This window comes from Carettochelys insculpta, chromosome 5 (genome assembly GCF_033958435.1).
Source record: "Carettochelys insculpta isolate YL-2023 chromosome 5, ASM3395843v1, whole genome shotgun sequence".
Lineage (NCBI taxonomy): Eukaryota > Metazoa > Chordata > Testudines > Carettochelyidae > Carettochelys > Carettochelys insculpta.
In genome coordinates, this window is record NC_134141.1 from 91,161,445 (window position 1) to 91,172,124 (window position 10,680).

A 10,680-nucleotide genomic window follows, 5' to 3' on the forward strand; every position below is an offset into this window, starting at 1 on the left:
TTATACTATCTGTCCTTGCAGTCATGCTACCCAGCTATTTGAAGGGCTCAGTGCACTCTAATGCCTCCCCAGACTTGGGTCGGCTGAAATATCTTCATTTTTTCAACAGACTAAGGTGTCACCTTTATATTTGGACCCACCTTTTCGGCTTTCATGACTACTCTTTCTAGCAATTATTGAACTCCTTCTTGCAATGTTCCAATCAGATCAATATCACTGGCAAAGCGTAGATAACTAATTTTTCACTCACCAGTGGCTTACACTGTCCTACAATGTCCTTGCAGAACAAAAAAATACATAGCTTTTCTAAGGAATTTAATTTCAGCCATTGGAGCTGTACTTGTGAAGAGGTGGCATATTTAGTTTAAGTACATTAATTATTAGAAATTAATAAGTTCTACTTACTGGGCCAAATGAGTCCCTGGTGTGAACCCACTGATGTCATCAGGGCTACATCAGGGGTTACTTTGGACCACTGAATTTATGCAAAATGATATTCTAGTTAGTGACTAAATAAATGACCAGAGACTTCTGATATTTACCTTATTTGTATATAGTTCAGAATTTAAAAAATATTTTCCAGTTTAAAGACATATAGGTATGTACATATTTGCCTTATGCAAACAAATGTTGTTATTACTGTTGCTTGCGTCCTCCGTCTATTATTTGATCTTGTTTTTTGTTGCACTCAGTTATTGCCATCTTATCTCAAATTTTATTTTAACTTTTTGAGACAGGGCTATCTTTTACTTTTAGCACATACATCATCTAGCATAAAATACTCTAGTTTTATGTGGGGTGTCTAGAAGCTACCGTAACACAAATAATAAAATAATGATAATTACACCAAATGCAAACAGAGTACATTTTTGTTTGATTGTATATTTCATATACAGGGTGAACTCCTGGCCCCATTGACATCAGTGGTAAGAGTCCCACTCACTTCAGCAGGCTCAGGGTTTCACTCATGGTAATTTTTACTCTATGAAACTCAGGTCATTAATCAAATTTGAGCCTTTACTTTTTAACTAACATTTGGCACAACTTTTAGCTCCCAAAAACCTATGAGGAGTTTGTATCTGATATCCCCATGTTTCTGGCAGCGTATAAAAATGCTGATTTTACATTTGTCAGTTTTTCTTTGTTTATCCTTCCAGCTGATACCTGAGACCATCATGGAAGGTTAAGGATTCCATTATATCAGCAAGGTTATGTAGAAGTCGGAAAGCTAGAGAACAAGTCATTCTTAAATGAATTAAAACAGTTCCGTACAGCTTCTTGATTCTCAAAGCCTTTCAGGAAAAATTCCAAAATGTACTGTCAAAGACTGCCTCTCAATAAAAGCAAATGAAGGTCGATTGGAAATTCCTGCCAAAAGAAAACAAAATAACCTCCTGAGTAAAAACGGCTCAACATATTACTCAAAGCAGCATGGAGGAATCGGGAACAGGACCGTTTGCTTGTGAAGTGGCTGATCAACCTGGCAGCCCAAAAGGTGAGGTCACCAGCTTCAGTGCCACCTCCACAGCTGCCTTCTCAGGTAGCTGTGGTACTGGAGCCAGTGACAGCACCAATGGGCTTAGACCCTCTTGCATGGTATCACATCTGGCAGCCAGTCCAGGCACTGGAAAACAGTGGGATTATCTGGGCAATGTACACCTCCATGAACTGGAGTGGAAAGATATGGTGTACTGTACCCCTGGACAACCTGCATACTGTACAGCAGAATATGGGCAACATGTTCTGCCAGGGGCAAGGAGAACAGGAGGAGAACTTCAGAGATCAGCTTCCGCTATTGTTGAGACAGACAATAGAAGTTTGGCATTTGGGATTCATATAGTTTCATTGTTCTGCACTGGTTTTCAGTGTTACACACAAATGCGCATACACATGCATACACACATTTAATTCACACTGCACTCACACACACACATTTACTTCACACTGCACTCCTGTTAATTCTTATTTGTGAATAAGCAGTTGGTATGCTTGTAATGGCTTTGTTATTTTTTCTCTTTTAGTTCTGTTGGTGTTGCTAACAGATTGGTTTGGTTGTACAATAGGTTGTTGTGTGGGTGTTTGCAAGGGAAGGAATAGCCAGGAAATTGTATCCTGAACTTTTAATAAAGTTGCAAAATTTCTCAATCACATAAATCCTAAAAATCACGTTAATTCTGTAGCCAAATAAAACCTATAACAAACTGACTGATGTACAGTAGTATAATATAGTAGTGTTACAGGCTGTTTTGCCCTTGAGGGAGAGATGGGTTTGAGCTCCACTTGTGACACATCCAACTCTTCCACCCAGATGAGGAAAATCAAGGTAACAATATTGGAGGGTTATATACCCAATCAGGTCTCAGGGGAAGACAAGGGAGAAAGGCCTGCCGGTGGGGGAGTCTCAGGGTGAAGCACAGGTCTGAATCAGAGGAGCTATAGGAAAGCAAAAAGGCTCCTTCAGGCATCCTGAAGAGACCAAATCAGACAGTCTAGTGGAGAAAGGACTTGAGGTGATATGACATGATCTGGCCTCCGTGGGAAAACTGCAGCCCCGCAGAAATGTCTGCAGAATGGGTTACTGTTCTGAAGGGTCTGTTTTGAGTTCTGTATCTTGCAAGACTTTGTTGCCAGCTGGGATGGAAGCAGGGGTGAGGCAATTTAAAGGATTAGGCAGAAGCACCACACAAATTGTGAAAATGGTGTTTAGTGGTGTGTGCATGACCCATATGTGACAGAGTCAGTTTAGGGTTGCCTCTACCAGGCTTGGTAACCAGCAGCATCTTGTAGCTTCTCCATATGAGAATATCACTGTTAGCCTTACATCATTTGAAGAGGCATTTCTCACCTGGCCCCAAGCTGCTGTGATGAGAGAAGGCCGTGGTAGTCCTTTTTCCCTGGGGCAGCATGCATTGGACAGAAGTGTGGGCGAATACAGTTCCAGCCAAAAATGTTTGTTAAATAATATTTTTAAACATACTGATGCAAGCCTACTCAGAGAATGCAGTGTTTTGGCTGTCTTGTACTGGCAGATTATTTGATAGCCATCTAGAGTAAATAGTTTTATCATAGGTATGAATTGTACTCTCCATACAGCTCAGGGTACATGTACTTAATTAAATAAAAACACATGTGAGCTTGCCATTTTTCAGTAGCAAAAGAATACTGGCTATCTCCCAGACCAATATTTCTCCCACCTACCCTTTACAGAAAATTGCCTGGAATAAAATATGGGCTTTGTCCTATACTCAAAGGCTATCTCTGCATTAGAGAGTTTTGTCAACAAAACTCATGGAGCATCCACATTACAAATGTATTCTGTCGACAGTAAATTGACAGAACGCAGCACTTCTGTCGACAGCATTCAGCCTTTCCCCCAGGAGGCAGAACACCTTTCTTGACAGAATCTGTTGACAGAAAGCCAGTGTGGGCACTCCAGGTGGCCCTCTGTTGACAGACGGGTCTTCCAGGACACTGGGCAGCCCAGTCTGCTGTGCTTCCGATTGGCTGGGCAGTCTGGCCGCTCTCTGTCAACAGAGCGGATCGACAGAGCAATCAGCTTTGGTGTGTGGCTGCAATCTGTCCACAGAAGTTTTGTCAGAAGATATTTTCTGTCAGTACCTTGTGTCGACAGATCACTGTACTGTAGACGTAGCCTAAAAGAAAATAAGTTTAGACTCTCAATCAGCTAAGGAAGTAATTCCAGAGTCAAAAGTAACCCAGGTACCAATCCTTTGATTTTACAATCCAGACAATTGCTAGTGTAAGTGCTCCAAATGTCTTCTATTCACAGAACAATAGAGCTGGAAAAGACCTAAAAAGCTATCAAGTCCAGCCCCTATTCCAGTGGCAGCTCATGTTGAGGGGTGGCTTCTTAAGTAAGCAGGATTCAAGACATATTAGCTTTGACATAGAAAAGAGTGCAGCTGAGATCCAGAGATGCCCAGTAGGAGCCACTGCTAAGCCATGAAAAGCCCATAGACTAGGAAAAGATGCAATCTAAAGTGACTGAATGCTTGCTGTTGACACAAAGTCTATTCAGATTCCCAGGGAGTTATACAGACTCTCTGAACATACCCTTCAACAATGACCTTACTAAGAAAGAAAATGTTAAAGTGGGGGTTTAATTTATTTTCCTCAAGTTTATCTTAAAGATGAAACCTAACATGAAGCAAGATACAAAATCATGTGCAGGAGTAATCCAGGGCTCTTCTGGTGTTTACCCACTATGAATGACAGTAGGAGTAGGACTATCAACAAGATTGCTGAGTAAATTCTGGTTATTGATTGTGCCAAGTTTGGCTTCTTAACTTGCAAAGGATATGAGAGAGTGGTACTTTCTTGCCCAGGGGGCACGATAAACAGAGATAAGGGAATCCTTCAGAAATCCCTCAGAAGAGCTAGGTTTGTGGAAAAGCTTAAGCTGTAGTTTGTATTTGGCTCATATTTGAGTTACCAATACAGCCAAAATTCAGGAGATGATTTCCTGCTCACACAAGGAAAATACACTTAGCCCAGATGTACAAAAGAAATGAGGCAATGCCTAACTTTTATGTTCTTAAAAATACGCAGGAAAAATTATAGAAACCACAAAGCCTGAATTAGGCACCAAGACTCCCTACACAGTGCATGGGACGAAATAGGAGTCTAAGAATGGGATTCACAAAAGCCTGCACACTAGGCAAAGGGTGCCTAAACTAGCCAGTGGGAAATACTCATGAAAGGGCTGTGTTCTAAGATCTGCTCTTCTCAGTTGGGTGCCAAAATTCACACTGGAGGAAGTCCCCTTTCTCTTGTGAGTCACAGCAGAAAACCCTGTCCTAGAGTCAGGGAGTTTAGGCAGCTAAGTAGTTTCTTGTGAGGTATATCCCTCTCTCCACACAAAACAAAAGGAGGAGGAGGAGGCATTCCCCTACATTTACGTTCCCTCCTCAGGAAGAGGGAATGAAAGAAGTTACACAGAGGACTTTTACCTCTCAGAAAGGTGCTCTGCCCATTGAGCTGTGGGATATTCTGATGTGGTCCTCTCTCCATGTCACTAGTTGAAACTGCTCCATTATGTACAAATAAAGAATTACTGGAGCTGGAAAAATGTAGTCTGAGTCCCCTACCTCCCAGTTGCTGGTCTGAATGTCAGATTATAAAGTCACTCATTTTCTCCTGCTTTCTGGCCCATTGATTCTTCTTTACACACAGTGCAGCAGTTTCACTAGGAAAGATTGAGCACAACTACCAGATCAGGCCCCACAGGTGAAATAGGTGTTCATCTGCCTATCTTTTCTTAGTTTGTATATTGTGCTCAGGCTTATGTGGGAGATCGGCACCCAGAGACTTAAAGTGAGGAAGCATTGTGTCTCAGTAATTTTTACAGCAAAAATGTAGACACCTAGGCTACATCTACACTACAGAGATCTTTCGAATGAAGACCTTCCGGAAGATCTCTTCCTAAAGAACCTCTTTAGAAAGAGTGCATCCACACACAAAAAAGCAGACCAAAAGAGCGATCTGCTGTTTCAGAAGACAACATCCACACAGCCCCTGCTCTTTCAAAAGAATGGACCAGGGACTGAAAAATCAGGTGCCACGAGGACTGCTCTTTCGATAGAAGGGGCTTGTGGAGCGTCTCCACATTTTCTTTCAAAAGAAGCTTTCGAAAGAACGCATTTTCCTGAAAGGGGAGTGGAAGAGTGCTTTTGGAAGGAGCACTGCGTTCTTTTGATTTACTTTTGAAAGAACACTTTTTGTGTGTAGACACACGATGGGGTCTTTCAAAAGAGCCCCCTTCTTTCAAAAAATCTTTTGAAAGAACTTGCTAGTGTAGATGCAGCCCCACAGTGTTAGGAAGCAAACAAATGGGGATTTGTATGTTGCAGTGGTCCCAAAGATTAGGATTTAGTGCTTAATTCCTCACCTGGATATGGACCTTACTGACAATTTAATAGCTGTTCATTTGAAGAGAGCTAATAAATAAAACAAAAATCATTAAACTTTGTTATATGAAATAGATAAATGTTTAGTTCTTATTGCTGATTCCTGCTTACAGATTGGTTTCCAAAAATTTTGTATTGCAATGTATTGGGCTACTGGTAAAAACATCTCTCTGTGAATTGCCATCCGTACCACTGATGCTTGTATGAATGTTAAATAGTAATTTAGAGTGAGAATAATATAATATTTCAGTTGTACAGTTGTGTACAGTTGTGTACAGTTGTGTACAACTGAAATATTATATTATTCTCACTCTAAATTACTATTTAACATTCATACAAGCATCAGTGGTACGGATGGCAATTCACAGAGAGATGTTTTTACCAATAGCCCAATACATTGCAATACAAAATTAAATAAGACAAGCTACAGCAAACCTTGCCGAAGTTTACTAAAGGATAAGGCAGGCTCAAGAGTAAATCAAGGGCACTGAAAAGTGACAAAGCGTGTCTAGTACAGTTAAGCAAACATGATTGTGCTATTGCAAAGAAAACTGAAAGGTAGTGACTAGGAGGTAACTTGGGAAATAACTCAAGCCAGGGACACAAAGGCTTTGACAAAATTTTACACTCTCCTGATAAGATGTATGAACCTCTCAGAATTAATTAAGTCACCATGTATCAGCAAGGCTGTGGAAACCATTCTGAACCCTTCTCTGTCTGCCAAGTTAATTTGGCTTTTGTGGATCTGTCTGTGGGGGCTTTATCAAATTTGTGCTCTCCTGCATGTATTCAGTGAAAAGCACTAGCATTGGATACATTGGAAGAGAGGAGTGCTTTACCCACAATAACAACGCATATTTCTGTTAAAATGATTGGATAGGATAGAGCAATGGTTCTCAAAGTACGGTCTGCACACCACTAGTGGTTTGTGACCACCTTGCAGGTGGGCCATGGGCTCAAGGCTTGACCCTCAACTTCTGCAGCAGGGCGCCTGCACTGGTGGTCCAGCTCTGTGCTGTCCCCCGCAGCCCCTGAGGTTGGAACACCAGGGCGTGGATGAGGGCAACCCCAAGTCTCTCAGACTGCATCTGGATCACAGCGGGAGGAAGCAGCTCCATCCCTGGAGGTGCCCTATCAATTTCCATTCCGTATCACTTTTTTCTAATGCTAAATGAACTACAGTAGTTCATGTGGAAAAACAAAATTACCTAGGTGCAAGCAAAAGGAATACACTGCCCAAATGATTTCAGCATCATGTTTTGTGGCAGAAAAGATTGTTTCTTTCATCAGCAAAACTTGGTCCAATGAGAGACTCAGGTTTTTCCGGACTGCCAAGAACTGTCAGCAAAGGCTTTTCCGACATTTGGCCCGTCCACATGGGGCCAAATGTCAGAAAAGTCCCTCTGTCGAGACAGCCCTTCTTCCTCATGGAACAAGGTGTACGGGGATGTCGACAGAACGTTCCCAACCAGCAGATGTCTGCTGACAGATGTGCAGTCTGGGCACACACTCTGTCGACAAAACTACTGTAGAAAGAAACGTGCAGTCTAGACATAAAGGCTATGGTTACACTAGCAAGTTTTGCTGGCAAAACCCCAGTTTTGGCAAAAAACTAATGGAGCGTATCTGGACAAAATGTGGCACTTTGGCTGGCAGTATTCTGCCTCAGAGCTTTGAGGCATAACATTGCTGTTGACAGCTGTCGACAAAAAACTGTGTAAATGCCCGCAGGGTGCGTCTTGACAGAGAGGGCATCCACAACAATGGGCAGTGCTTCCAGGTGCCTGTTATGTTGAGAGAGCAGTCAGGCAGTTGGCTGCTCTGTCAACAGAGTGGAGTACTCTCCCAATTTGCTTTTGTGTGTGGCTACACTCTAGCTGCATCTACACAGTGCGGCTTTCCCGGCAGGTCCATGCTAATGAGCGGTGTCAAAATTGCAAATGGCTGCTCATTAGCATGATCCCGTGGCTTATTAGCATAGCTGTGCGAGAGCTCGGTCTCGGCAGAGTGGGGTGCCGGCAGTGAAGAGGCTGTGTGTACGTGCCCTTGCCAGCAAAAAGCCCCTCTGTCACATCAGGCATAAGGGGCTGGCAACAGAGGGGCTTTTTGCCAGCAGGGGCAGATCCAGATGGCCTCTTTACTGCTGGCACCCACTTTGCCAAGACCGACCTTTCGTGCAGCTATGCTAATGAGCTATGGGATAATGCTAATGAGCAGCCACTTTCAATTTTGACTCTGCTCATTAGCATGGACCTGCTGTGTAGACCTAGCCTCTGTCAGCAGTTTTGGCGGGAAATCTCTCCTGACAGTGACTCCTGTTGACAAGAGTCCTGCAGTGTAACCGTAGCCAGCCTCGCTAATAATGTGGGACCAATACAGCTACAACAATTCAAACAACAATTTGATTTCAAATATTATTTACCAGCGCACATCTGAGGCATCTCCAGTTGTAGCCCTGCTTCTTCCAAAGAGTTTTGCTTTTTAATTAAAATAAAAGAGAGAAGGTGACAGAAAGAGTGAAAAAAATCTGATTTTGTTAATGCTTTAATGGCCATGAGCCTGGTCAATTTCCCACTGAAATTGACTGTAAAGGGAGCAGGATTAGGTTCTACTGCTCAGCAATGGCTTTAGTGTCCTTCAATGAAATTAATGTTGACTTCAGTGGTAGTGCTGTTAGCTCAATGCTTAACACTTCTGTAAGTGCCATTCTAAATGTACAAGTTTATATATTGTATGAGAATCTATTCAACAGTCACTTCAGTTAACTGTTCCTAGTTATTGCTTCAGAAGTTCACTGACTATGATAATATTTCATTAAATATCTTTTGATTTTTCTGAAATCTAGAGATCACGATCTACAATTTTACTTTTTTGCATATGTTCTAACATAATATGCAATAACTAATAAAATATGTTAAACATGCTGTAATAGATCACTCCAATATGTCTTTTTTTTTTACACTCCCAGATGGCTAGCAAATGTTACTGCAAAATGAAGCCATAAAACTTGTATAACAAACTCATATTTATTAAAATTATTTTTGGATTGAAGTGTTTTATGCCTGGTTCCTCCTGTCAGATTAATATTCTGGAGAAAATCAATGTCATTTGTGTTCAGCCATTTTTCAGTTGTCTACAGAATTTTTTTTCTTAAGATCGCTCAAAACAAAGGTAATTCTACGGCTAGTTTGCTAGAGAAATTTAAAAGAAAAATAAAATTCTTAATTGTCACAACTTTAGTACATTTATTGTTAAATGTATTTATAAATGCTTGCTAGTATTATCTTATTATTCCACTGTGAGTTTGCAGTTCTGATAGTTAACCAGCTTCTGGTTATAATTGTAAACTGAGCAAATTTTGTAGATATATGTATATATAACAATACATATGCATTACCAAAATGTAATTTTAACATCTATTTTCATAATAGCACTGCCATTTAGTTAAGGCTTAAATATTCTTTTAATCAGCTTTGTCTAGTCCTTTGTTCTACAGGCATAAACCCAGAGCGGTAGTGAAATTATTTAGATTCACCCCATATAGGAAAGTGAATGCAATCACTGCAGGATGGCAAAAGGATCTGCTGTAGAGTAGCATGGTGAAAGTAATATAACTGGTCTTTTGTTTGTAACTGTTGAGTGGGCATTGACTGGGGAGTGTGAGAGGGAAGAGAAATCCTCCCATAGGCAGTAAGACCTTTGCAGTAGGCGGCCTATCAAAATAGATCACTGTGAACAGTCTAATTTTATCTTTAGGGGTGCCTCCTCCAGGCCAGACATAGCATTGCAGAGGACTTCATCTGTCTCATCCCCCTCTAGTCATCACTTTTTTCCATGGAAGTGTCTTTCCCAGCTCCCTCAGGGAGTGGGTCTTCTGTGGTTCAGGTTTGCAGTGACCATCCATCGTGTATTTGCTGGGACAATCCCGTATTTGGGATACCAAACGGAAATCCCTACTTATTTTTAAAAAGGGACTAATTATCCCGTATTTGGGCCCTCCTCGCTAACCTCTTCTGCCAGCACCTGCTGGTCAGAGAGCACTAAGTCACCTCCCCGAGCCCTGGGGCTTGGTGGAGCTGGGAGGACCCACCCCTCCTTCCCATATCTTCCTGTCCCGTATTTGGGACAGGGAGATATGGTCACCCTACTCAGGCCTCCAGGCAAGTCACCTAACATTCAGTCCTGTTTTGAGGTAACAGAGTCCCAGTTGGTATAAAAAAGATCTCCCTGCTCTGAGGCCCAACTCTAAACCATAGGTTCATCATCTCTCACAGGGCTCAACTTCAGTACTTTATGAGGCCATGGTACTAATCCTGCAGGTTTTTCCATGTTGAAAGTCCACTCATACTGGCCTTCTCCTCCTTCTAGTCATGTGTTTCATGCCCGGAACCTCATTCCCTGTAGAGCCCTGCCATAGTAGTTAACCCTACTCCTGCAGCAGTGCTTTCTGGCCACAGACTATCCCAAAATACTGGCCCTTCCACTAGTTCCCACTCCCTAGTTTGTATCTCCTCAACTTTATCTTTTTTTTCTTTCTGTTGTCCAAGCTTTTTTTCCCCCCTTGTCTTTTCACTCGGTCCAGTATCCTTAAGGAAGTGCAGCAAGAAAGACCTTAGGGAAAAATGCAATTAGTTTGTCAACTGCCTAAAATCCTGATGAAAGTAAGCAGGATTATATGTGGAGTACCACCAAGATTGTCTGAGGATTATATAAAGAAGAATATAGGTGAAGATAAATTTTTGTTTGCTGAATG